Source organism: Pelecanus crispus, chromosome 2 (genome assembly GCF_030463565.1).
Source record: "Pelecanus crispus isolate bPelCri1 chromosome 2, bPelCri1.pri, whole genome shotgun sequence".
NCBI lineage: Eukaryota > Metazoa > Chordata > Aves > Pelecaniformes > Pelecanidae > Pelecanus > Pelecanus crispus.
The window spans coordinates 160,523,918-160,536,803 of NC_134644.1; positions in this window are offsets into that span (position 1 = coordinate 160,523,918).

Here is a 12,886-nt window from a genome sequence, read left to right on the forward strand (position 1 = left end):
GACAGCAGCAGAAGGGCAACCAAAGATGTCACAAATAAAATCACTCAATAGTGTTGCCTATCTGTCTCAGCTAATGAAGTTCATGATTTCATGAGCAAAACATGGGAATCAGCAGCCCCAAGCTCTCCTCCAGCCTGGGACCGAGTCACCGACTGACTCAGGCAAAACACAACCGAATTTTCAAATCTGGTGGCCAGTTTTCAGGGCCCAAACCAATGTGTCCAGCCTCTTTTTCAGAGATGCTGAGCCTTTGCTGTTCCTGCATATTTTCCTAACACACAGGTGCTCAGTTCTTTTGAAAGAAAGTTCGTACATAAGTTAAAAATAGCCACCCAGAAAAATAAAGCAAGAAACAAAGCCAAAAAATACAGAATCATGGATGACTTCTACTGATTTGAAAAACACATATTTAATTTTTCCATTCATGTAACCTCTCTGGAGCTTGTAAACTGCACAATTTCACATAAATGGAGGAGCTCATTTTATGTTTCCTGGTCCATGCTAGAAGTATATATTAATTAACCTCCTTTGTAATATCCTTTAGAACTATAGATGATGATGACTCTGAAACTGCTAGTCTTTTTCATATGTGTTATGTAAGACACATTTTCCAGTAGCTCTGAACTGACCACATACTCAGATGCACAATCATCTTTTTGTCATAAGGATTCTGCCTGAAGCCACCCCACAGATGCACAAGGAACTTATTAGTATAAACAAGGTCTAATGATTTTGTTCAGGCAAAATTTCACTGCTGGGATCACTGGCAATTAACTTTTTTAGCAATTAATTGCCATTTTACTCCTCAGAATAGGGAAGACTAAAGCTGAAATAATGTATTCCTGGCCCAAGAATGCAGTGGTTCAGTGCAAGTTTTAGGGCTTGAATGAAACACATTAAAAAGGAATCCTAACAAGATCAACAGAATATGAAATGTCTTTTCATCAATTATTGTGCGTAAGAATTGGCTTGTGGCTTTTATGGCTTCTATGATCATACTGATTATTATTTAACTCGGGATGCAAAACTTTGAACCAGCCACTAGGTGACACTTTAAATGAGAAATTCATATTGTAACATTTCCACAGTTACAAGCATTCCTGTTCTGCACTGCACAGAGTTAATATAAGAAAGGCAATATTTACAGTCTTACATAAACCTGATTTTTCTTGAGCAGTTTTTTTAATGAGAAAAGAAAACGCAGAGAAACCAAGTATGTTGGCTGAGTCAGAGGTTGGGGATGGAGTGGGGTCTAGAAACGAGCCTTTTTAGCTACTCATCTCCACTTAGCACTGCTGGGTGCAGCCGCATTGGGTGACCGCGGGGCCAGGGTGAAAGCTTCCAGTATGCTTGACAGCAGCATGAAAGGCAGAAAGGTGAAGGACTTCTCCAAATAGTCCCAGAGCTCTCACCCCCCCAAACACAGCTTCCATATACAATTATGGCCAAGAAAAAACAGTCAGGTACATGAAATAGCAATTTCAAAGAACAAAACCTTTTGACAAACTATAGAAATTCAAGCGTGTCCACATCCAGTCTCCTCAGATACAAGCACTGTGAAACCCCATGAGCTTCCAGCAGCTGAAGTGAGCATGGGAAGATGTGGGTACCTCGCTGAAAACACCCTGAGGCTTTTTAGCAAAACCAAAGAGGCACAACATAACAAGGAGAGATGATTCCTCCTTGGAAAGGAGGAAAGGAGGAAAGTCCTTGAAAAGGACTTTAAATTATATTTTTATAGGACTTTACAGATCAAAAGAAAATATCTTTGGCACTCAGCCAGCACAGTGGCTGATAAACAAGATGGAGAAGGAAGGGATGGTGAGTGTGCGAGGGCAAGGACAGCAAAGCCAGCCAGGGGCAGCAGTCTGATGACAAAAAGAGAGGTGAGAAGAGTCAGTGCAGGAGGGCAATGACCTGCAGTGAGGAGTCCCTCAGCTGAGATCAGCCCAGGATCCAGGCTACAGCCACATACTGGAGCCCAGAAACGTGATTGCACAGCCTGGGTATGCAGGGAAAAATACACAAAAGCTGCTGAAGGACGAGGAACCCGTATCTGCTTTAGCTTGTAAGAGTACCACTGAAGCCCCAAAAATGGGATCACCGAGAAGTCCTCTTTACCTGATGGAGGCAAAACACTCCAGCAAGAGACAGATTTCAAATGGCTGGCAAGCTGGCTTGGAAACAAAAAATTACAATGTGATCATAAAAGGGTAGGAGAGGACACAGATGCTTGCACGGATGGATGAAGGGGACAGGCAGGGTATAGAGGAAAAGAAGCTGTTAGCAGAGACAAGGGTCAGACCATCCCTTCCTTGGGCTTTAGGACATGTGAGAGTTGCAGAAGCTTCTGCAAGTATCTTTTTTTCTTACGCTCGTAAAAGCTGCATTTTGTCAAGGAGGTGATTTCCCTGGCAGAGGGCACAGGACTGACTGCCAGGAGCTGCACCACCATGCCCACTGCTATCCCATGAGACTGGGAAGACCCACAGAACAGGCTGTGCTCATGAAAGTACAGCCCTCCTCACCACATTACCTCAGAGCACCACCTGACAGCACCCTGCAGCTTCACCAACAGTCACCAATTACCTGTCTGATGATCCCCGCCCTGAGGGGAAAGGTATGCAAACCATAGTGCCTGGTGCACCAGAGGAGCATGCTGAGGACAACTTTCTCAACCAGAAAGATCCATAAAGGGGTGCCAGACCCTCAGGGATGATCATGGACAAATTCAGGTCTTTAAAATTGCAGTTTGCTGCAGCCCAACCCCTGAGGCACCAAGTGCCTTAGGCACCTATAGGCCCATCAACATTTCTGAGCACCCTACATAATGCCTGCAGGGTTCACAGGGCCGGGAGCCGAGCATCCGAATCCAGCCTGCATCTCACTGAGGACGACCAGCAAAACACGTCGCGTTCCTCCTCGTCTTGCCCTCCCGTAAGTGCCCTCCCAGGACAGCTACCAAACCACGTCCTGCACAAAACACAGGTGTCGTGGGTGCACACCTGTCTGAAACTGAGCCTACATGCTCTGCCTACCCAGAGAGAAAAGAGAAACCGCCGGCCAAGGGAGGACCTGAGTCCCAGTCTTTCTGCTTTACTCATATAAAACACTTATATACTCACCGGGACAAGGAGAGAAAGCCTGGTGGGTAGCCTGGTGAAAAAAGGAGGGCATAAAGCAGTACAGGAATAAATTCTCCCACACCCCACGTCAGATACGGCGGCTTCAGTGGCTAAATGAGGGCTGTGGGATCGGCAAGAGCACCGCAGCTCCTGAAGCTGCCTCTGATGCCTGTGGAGGGGCCTTAGCTCAAGTGCATCTTGCACACGCAATGACCATTTCTGCCCACACGCAAGCGAAACAAGGTTTATAAGCGAGGTCATGTCTTCTATCAGAGCAGCTAGGTTAGCTGAAAAAAGACGACACGTTTTCAGTGATCTGAAGAAAGCTTTGCATGCCTGAATGCCTGTCTCCCTTCTCCCAGCAGTACTACGGCTAATAGACCGACCGCTCCGATACACCTCTCCCAGTGAACTGCACACATGACTGCAATAGCATTGACACTAGCCCAACATATATACCTTCACCATCTTCAAAGAAACTAGCATTTTCCCAATTCAGTTTCTGGACAATATTATTCTTATGAAGCAGCACAAGGCACTTCGGGACATAGTTTAATCTAGTCTACCCTTGATTGGTTTAGAGTAGACTTGGTAGTGTAGGTATATTTCTTAAGATAATCATATATAACAAATCTAGCATGCTGCAGAATAAAAACTGTTCTGGGATGAAAAATCACTTCTTCATGGAGGGAATGAATGGTGAAACACGGAGCCAAAGAGCCCAGATGTGTTTTTAATGTAGCCCATGCAAGGCTAAGTATGTCTTCAGGTCCTCATCCTTGCTTTCCACTGTTTGAGATGGTGACAGGTATCACAGGTGCCCATCAACAGCTTTACATCCATCTTTTTAAAAGTGCTGTAGACTTCACTGGTGTGAAAATCACCCACCTACCCCCTGACAGTAGTCTGGAGGTCTCAAGGGCCTTGCATGGTACCTTGTATGTGCCACACACAATCACTGTAAATTTATTTGAATTTTACAAGTGATACAACCTATTCTGCCCCACAAAAACGATAGCCCTTTGGAAACAACGAGTTAAAGCTAAAAGAGAAGAGAAAAAAAAAACAAACCAAAACCAGAACAAAGATGGGAAAGCTACTTAAAGATGCAATAAAGCAGGTTTTCTAGACTTCAAATCACGTCCCTAGTTTCTTTGTGTAACTTGTATGTACCTCCTTTACCATGTTTGAAACTTTCTCTGTAGAACATTAGCTTTTAATTTCCTGGGTATATAAAACTTCTTGTGGGGACTTCTACAATAATCCTGTAACATATCTCTCCTACTTAATCATATTTATCCTCAGCCCAAACTCTATTTTGGCACACTTTTCAAGCTCAAGGCTTGGTTATGATTAAAAAATTTCCAAGTGCTAATCTCTTCCTTACAAGTAAAATGTGGATATAATTAATACTGTTTTGTTTACTTTGCGTTTGTTTTCTTTGCCAAATGAGAGTTTCTGTTTGTTTTATATCTCCCTTTTTTAATGTTTTTGGCAGCTGGATCAAAAAAGTATTTTAATTAATATTTTTCTTCTCGTTAATCTAAAAAAAACACTGATATTTTCTAACTAGCAAAACCCTATTTGATTTCAGTTTAAAGAGATATGTCACTAAGGAATATTGTTCTCAACTTGCCCGCAGCTGAGACTTTGGACATCCATGCTCTGCAGCACTGATACTGCTGGGGAAAAAGCAAAGTGGGATCAGGGTGGAAACAGAGGATTTCCACAAAACAAACAGGGACGTGCCCTCACAGGGGCACATTTTCCTCCTGTTTCTATGTGCAAGGAGTCATCTCAAGACTGAAGAATTGGCTGCTGTTATGGTGACCTACAGGTGTCTATACGTATGAAAGCTTTTTTGGCAGGGTAAATGAATGTGTGAACATAGGACAGGCTGTGGCAGTGTTATAGTTAAGACAAAAAAAGGCTGTGGGCCTTCTGGGGCTTGAACCTACTTCACACGAACACAAGTCCAAGTCAAGTTCGGAACTATTTTATTTGCATAGGGACTGCAAGACTGCACCACTAAATGCAATCAGTCCAGCATAAAGCGAAGAAAACCCTCTAAAAAGATCCTGAAGAAATTAGGACAGCTGAAGAAGAAGAGATGACCTCTGAAAAAGAAAAATCACAATTATTAAAAGCTGGCTAAACTCCCTGATCTGATTCACTGAGTGGCCACATGAACACTTATGCAGAAGAGGATACGGATACAAATAGGAACTGCACAGGCTTCTGCCCAGAGAAAAATGCATAAGGACACAGCTAACACTGTGACTTAGCCCCATCTGCAACCCCTTTTGGGGGGTACTGATTTATCTCACAGCTGAAAGACACATCGTTATAACTTACACAAGCTTAAGCTATCCCCAGCTGTTGAGAGGGGTTAGGTATTTGATTAACTCGGAAATAACTGGACTTTCTGCCCTTTTCCTTCAGAACAGAAATAAACCCAGCAGGTAGAGTCCAGATACCAAGCATCTACCAGCAGCCCTGGCAGACTGGCTAGTCCTTGCCATCATTTCCATCCCTCTCACCCCAAATAACCACTCCTAGGGCCACACTGCAAGTCAAAAAAGGTTAAAAAATTCCCTTCTTTTGACGGGTTTTGCAGTTGGATGAGTTCCCTGCTCTGGTCGTCAGCCCTGGAAGCAGCGTGTCTGTGAGATACAGCGAGCTGCAAGCTGGTACTGCTTCTGAACCCCCAGCCAGGCACTGGAAATAAGCAGCATCCCATGGCCAGGGGAGCCGAGGGCAGAGCACGGCCCAGCTCTTCTCTTCCCCCCCAACTCGCTGCTGCTCCCAGGGCAGCAGCGTCACCGCAGCATACCCTTGGCTCTCCACATTTCTTAACATGCATCTACTGCTGCCTGTTTTAATGGCAAAGCACACAAGCGTAGAACAATTGCATATTACTTTTGAGGTCATTTCAGACAGATGGGCTACTTTCCAAGCATCACAAATTTTCCTAAGTTGAACCATGTCACCACCACTTTAGTCGAATGCCAGCTTTTTTTTCTGATTACAGCCGAGTGCAAAGATGACAAATGTAAGTACAAAGGGAAAAACATCCTGTTGGAACAGTACTCCCTGTTTTCTCCATGTGAGAAAAGTATAAGCGACATTTCAACAACAAAACAATGTGATCCATTGCTGGATTTTTTTTTTTAAACCCATATCATAACGTGTAACTGAATACATTTCAAGTGCTGCGGGAATGCAGTATAAAACAAATGAAGGTAAGTCCTAGAAATCAAAAATATGCAACTCTGTGCTTGCATGGATTTGCATAAGAACTATTAGGGTTTTTGTGAGGTAAAAACTTTTTTCACCTTTCCAGCATAAAACTTTGGAAAGGAATAAAGAATAATTTTTTTAATGGATTAAACAAGTAGACTGTAGGGAAACTCTGGCCACTCAAATACCAATAGAATTCTTCAATGTTCTAAAGCAAATAATCTTACTGAGTTAAGTTTTGTTTAACTCATCTTTTTTTTCATCTAGCAATACAAGATTTTCAGAAAGAATTGGTTCCTCAGTTTAATGATTGCTGACTGCTCTAAAACAAAAGCAGCTCTGCTTTGCTCAGCTTTCACAGAAGGATCCCCACCCCAGTAAATCTCTTTTTCACAGCAGACAAGACTAAAGTCAGCTTGAAATTATATTTGTTGAAGTTTCTCAGGGCATGGACAGATGTTCCTGGGCATCCACAGAGAGCCTGCAAAACAGCTGGGACTATTTAATTTAGCGTCCTTTCACTGTTTATGGCTACCCCTTCTCCAAGATGCTGCAACCAAACACCTTTGAAGGCAATGTCTAATCCAACCCACGTAAAAAAGATTTGAATAAACTACCGCTCTGGTGAGGAGAGTGGAGACACCTCCTTTTCGACCAATAGCTTTGCCAGTTGAAAGAAAGGCCTCCAGTGCCTGCTGTCCCTGCTCAAGTGTGCAAACTCAATACTTCATCCATTTGGGTGAGAAGTTGCCCAGCCCGGTTGCTTCTCCCCCACCTCTGCACCACACTGACCATGGGCGTTTCACTGCTTGGGTGATCTTCCTCCAGCCTGGTGCTGAGGAACACTACGATTGAATCACCTTTAAAAAAAAACAGACCAGACCAAACCAAACCAAACCAACACAACACAGTTTGTGCAAAGAAGGCAGGATGGACGATGGAAACAGGCAAGGAACAGCAGTATCTTCAGGTGACAGCTGAAGTCAGCAGAGGAGGACCACCCCTACCCCTGGGGTGAACCATGTTCACTTTGCACTGAGAGAGAGCAGGAGCACATACAAGGTTCCTCTGTGGCAGCTTAAGCCATGACAGCTGTTTTGAAAATGAGTATCGGCCTATAACCTCAAGTTCATACCCCTGTTTGTAGGCAGCCTAAGCCTGCTGAAACATCTGCTTGATTCCACAGATATTGAGCATGGTTTTGGAAGGTATTGGATTAAAAAAATGACACTAGGAAAGCTTTTGCTTTTATTGCTTCCTACTCTAACGCATTATAAATAAAACAAATAAGCCAACCCCAAAGCTCCATTGTATAAGGGCAGGTGGAAGAGCAGTCAGACGGCAGCGCTGTGTTGAGGAGCCAGGACAGAAGGCACAGGGCAGAGGCATGGGAGGTTTTGGAGAGGCGTCAGCTTCAGCAAATAAACCAGGCCTGATGCTGCCAGCAGCAACTGCCAGGACAGCACGGTAGATGAAGAACACCCAATATCCCATGACTGTCACAGCCACCTCCTACCATCCGTGGGGAAATTCTGGGCTGGCTAGGCAGAGCAATGGAAGGGCAGAAAAAGACATCTTAGTGTTGGGGGTGAAAAGAGACAAAATATATTAGGAGAACAGAGCTTTGGAGATTCCAAAAGGGAATCTTTCCTTCTTGTTCCCTTTGTTGTAGGGCTTGGGGGGAGGAAACTATCCTTGTGATCTCTGCTCTATTATTAATGCTGTGTTTCAGTTGTACTGTACTGCACAAGTCCAGAATACGTTAAGGGACATCAGAAAAACAGAGCCTATTTAGGTGCATTGAATTTATGTGGTCAAGCAAAAATGACCTGAGTAGTGAATCCTTTTGGACTTGGCAGGCAGCTGAGATTGGGACCCTTCAGGTTGTTACCTTTAAGAGAAGACTAGATTGTGACATCAAGTGCTTCTTTGGTACAATCCTGTCGTTTACAAAGAATGTACAAAAAAATGCTGTTCCCCTGAGCAGGGAAAGGAATCCTATTGTTTTGGATATCAAGAGGCACTTAAGGGCTTCTTACAGTTATCCTGAATGAAGGGCCATCAGCTCCAAGGGAATTTCACCCAATTTTATAGCAGCCATCCCTTCCCTCTGTCCCACCTCAAAGGGGTGGCCTTGTCTGGGGTTTGCCTGTTGTCTTCACTGCCACCTGAGCTGTGCAGCCTCATCATGGAAAGAAAGGAAAGAAAGCATTTACAGGTGATAGCAACTTAATTATTTACAAAGTGTTGTTTCATCAGAACATTTTCTCTTTATCCCCTCATAGTGGCCATGTTTTCATCCACAGGATGTTTTTTGATTGTCTCAGCCAAAATGCCTTTTAGGGGTGCAAAGAGAGCCTTTGAGGAATGCCCAAATGACTGAGGAAGCCGTAACTCTCCTGGGCTGAGCCATGCACTTCCAATGTCACCTGCTGCAGGTACCAGACTGCCGCCACGAACTCATACACTTCTTTCTCCAAAGATGGCTGAACCAAGCCATATTTTCTCTTTATACAGCCTATGAAGTTTTTAAGTATTGCACCCAACATCCTTCACTGATCCTGATATAGATGAGGGCTGGACCACCTTTGGCCTATTCCCACCATCCCACACATCTGAGGCTGATGCCAACATACCAAACCACAGACTGGTGCAGCTGGAGGGGCAGCAATTTGTTACAGTCCTTGCAGTTTGCAATCAGAGTTTCTCTGTCCCAGCTTTCGTAGCCTGGACACTGAATTTGGTGCAGGTCTGATCACCCCAGTCTCTCTGCTGCTGCCACGACACGGGTTCCTCACCACCATCCTGTCCCAGCTCCAGTAACCCACACCAGCCCTTGGCCTATTCCCCCGTTCGCCTGCCATGGCCAGAAAATGTTTTCAAGCTGTCACATTCATCAACAGCACCAGGGACATACAGCTAATATGACTACAAAGTTTCTTCTGCAAGGGGAAATACACAGCAATAGGTGAGCAAGTGTTCTGTAGATAGTAACTTCTACCTTGAAATTCACTTTATTGTCTTTGCCCTTTTTACTGCTATTTGTCAAGTGTGCTGGTGCCTCCTGCTGCACCAAAGTCTCCTTGAAGCAGGTCTCGCACTTAAATAGGGCAGTTTGGAGTAATTCTGCAGAGCTCAGCTGCTGGAGTCAAGTCATTGAAACACAGAGCGTGGGATGGGTGTCCCTAGGCTGTGTTCCTCCCCTCTGCTTTGTTATGCTGTTTGCAAAGTGCTGAGGGACGTGTTCAAATCCCGTCCCAGGTTTGCACAGGGCTCTCCCTGAAACCCGGAGTGATTCCCTGTGGAGCCCGCTGGGAAACATCCTGCCTGCACTAATTCTGACAACTCTTGCTACAGCACAGGCAGAGCAGTAAAATCATCCTTTCTTTAGGTCCACACGTTTCCCCCTTGGAAATAATCCACGTCTGGCAAAAGAATGACCCGGTGGGTTGGTTTGTGTGTAAACATAAGCGTACACACCTGTCTTGGAACATCTCCTCATGGGTTAGTCCCATGTGGCACGTGTGGCCCGGCAGCCTAGGAAGCATGCCCTGCCTTGTCCCTACAGCTACCTGCATTTTGACACATGCCAATACAAAGCCAGAAGCTTGAAATTTGGCATTAGATCAAAAAGCCTGTATGAACCAAGTGGTATTACCCAGGACAGTTAATATATCCCAAGTTCTTTGAGCAGCACAGGGATGAGAGGAAGCACTTTGGTTGAACATGCTATTTAGAATCATAGAGTCATAGAAGCAGCAAGAAATAGCTGTGAAAAGAATAAAATGGGAAATTGCAGTAATGGGGATCGGAGGTAGCTGCTGTGGGAGGGAGGGTTTCAGGAGAAGAATGGCAGGAACAGTGCTGGCCATGTTCCACAAATAATGTGCAGGCTTCTACACCAGATGACACGGGAGGAAAAAATAAGGTTATGTTCAAGGATGAGTTCCCAAGAACTCCTCAAAAAAAGAGAAAGCCAGTGAAGAGGTGAGTGATAGCAAAGCCAGAGATGTCTTCCAAAACTAGAAGGCTGTCAGGTCAAAATCTTTAAATAGCAAAAAATACATGGAAATAAAAGATCAGAGGGCAAGAGTCCAGAAACACGTAAAATTGTGCATTATTTTTATAGATATGAGGTTAAGATTTAAGGCTTCTGTACTGGGTGCCCCTGCCCAGGGGCTGGCGGCGGGGCTGTGGGGCGGCCCCTGTGAGGAGCGGCCGGGGCTGCCCCGTGCCGGACACAGCCGGTCCCAGCCAGTCCCAGCCGGTCCCAGCCGGCTCCAGCCGGCTCCAGCCGGCTCCAGCGGCCCCAGCGCAGGGCATGGCTGAGCCCCACAGCCAAGATGGTGGCACCCCTAGGAAAACGTATCAAAGAAAGGGTGAAAAACACTGGGCATGTAGTGAGGAGTGACGAGAAAAGCATAAGAAACAACTCTGCAGACATCATGGTCATGAAGGAGGAGGGGAGGACGCGCTCCAGGTGCCAGAGCGGAGATTCCCCGTCAACCTGTGGAAAATACCTCAGTGAAGTGGGTTTATCCTGAAGGACTGCAGCCCGTGGAAAGGGCCCACAGTGGGGCGGGGAGGCGAGGGGAGGCAGGAGTAGCAGAGAGGGGCTGGGACGGAGGGATCACAACCCCCCATGCCGCCTGGGGTGGTGGGGAGGAGGTGGAGGAATCAGGAATGAAGGACTGAAGTTGAGCCTGAGAAAAGGGGAAAGAAAAGTGCTGGTTTAATTTTTGTCTTTGTTTCTAACTATCTAAATCTATTTTAATTGGCAATAAATTGAATCAAATTTCCCCAAGTCGAGTCTGTTTTGCCCATGACACTCACTGGTAAGTGATCTCCCTGTCTTTATCTCAGTCCGTAAGCTTTTCCATCTTATTTTCTCCCCCTGTCCTGTTGAGGAGGGGGAGTGAGAGAGCGGTTGGGTGGGCATCCGGCAGCCAGCCAAGGTCAACCCACCACAGCTTCCTATTAAAAATCTCTACAGGATATTATGAAATTAGAAAAACAAAGGAGAAAGGTTATAGATGAAACTTTTGAGGTACTTCACAATAAAAAGAGTGGAAGGCAGGCATGAAGCCTCCCACAGAAATGAAGAGAGTGGCTGGACAGGAGTTGTATTAGAAGAGGAGGCATCTGGGGACCCAACTTCTGTAAGGAAGAGCCATCTGCAGTAAGAGAAAAGCTCTGTTTGGCTCAAACAGGGTGAGGAGACAGGAGCTGAGCATAACTGCTACTATTTTGTATTTTCAATCTCTTTCAATCCAATTTTTCATGTACAGCGCTAGCAACTGAAACTTCTAAGCAATTCCTCACTCCTATACTTTGAAATATGAAGCCTGCTAGGACAAAAGACCATTTACCATGAATCTTTCCTATGAAATTTAAACAGTACCCAACAGCAAAATACTTCTCCAATGCCGATAGAGTCCATATGTGGTATTTATTTCTGTATTTACATTTCTTTGTGCACCAAAGTGACAGTGACGCTGTTCTCCTTTACTCTAAATGCATGCAGTGCACACAGTTTCATGGGTTTTGAGACAAAGAAAGCCTGTGAGATCATTTGGTCTAACACCCTGCAAACATAGTCATTGTTTCACTGGGCGGTGAGTCCAAGGGAGGGCGCATCCCAGCTGGGCTGGTGTGGGCGGCACGTGGCGAGCGGCACTGGGAGGTTCGAAAGCCCCTGTCCAGCAAGGTGCAGCAGAGGTAAAGGACATCTCCAGCTTTGCAAGCACATATAAACCAGTTCATGTTACTGGTGTGTCAACAATTACAGGTTTTGCTCCATTTCCATAAGTGACCCATTAATCTGGTGAAGCGCCATAAATGAGCACTTACAATAGCGTGTGGGAATTCGGACAAAGTGGTGCTAGCCCAGTGCTGCCAGGAGCAATCTCATGCTGCCACCTTTCATTCATCTCTCAGAAATATTCATTACCTCCACTTCCAGTTCAACTTATGTCAAAGGATTACATTTGGCGTCCTTGGGTAAAGGCTGCTTGCAAGCACTCTTATGAACAGCTGCAGCTTTCAAGAACGATGCTAACATACCTTTAGCTATCTGGCATTCAAACTCAGCTGGCGTCCTTGATGAATAATTGGAAACCTTCCCACTGCAGTGACTTTAAACTCATAGTTTAACCATCATATTGCATCCTCTGAAACATGGCAAGATTTTGTAGAATAAATATTGCTACACACATGGAGCACTATTTTGTTTTTTTAACATCCTATACAGGCCTGCTCAGAGGAAATATTTCTACAGGCTTGGACTTCATGAGAAGCTCTTTCTTAATCTAAAAATGTCCACAGCCATCCCTGAACAGTTCAGCAGGTCACCTGTGGGCAGCCACTGTTAGGGGCAGAGTCAGCCTCTTCTTTCCTTTAGGAACAGGCAGCCCCCCCGCTACCCCTCCCTACCCACCAGGTCCCACTGCCAGCCCACGCAGCACGTCCAGCGGGGAGGGCTGGAGCACTCAGGTAAGGTGCAGACAGAGCCTCGACACCGC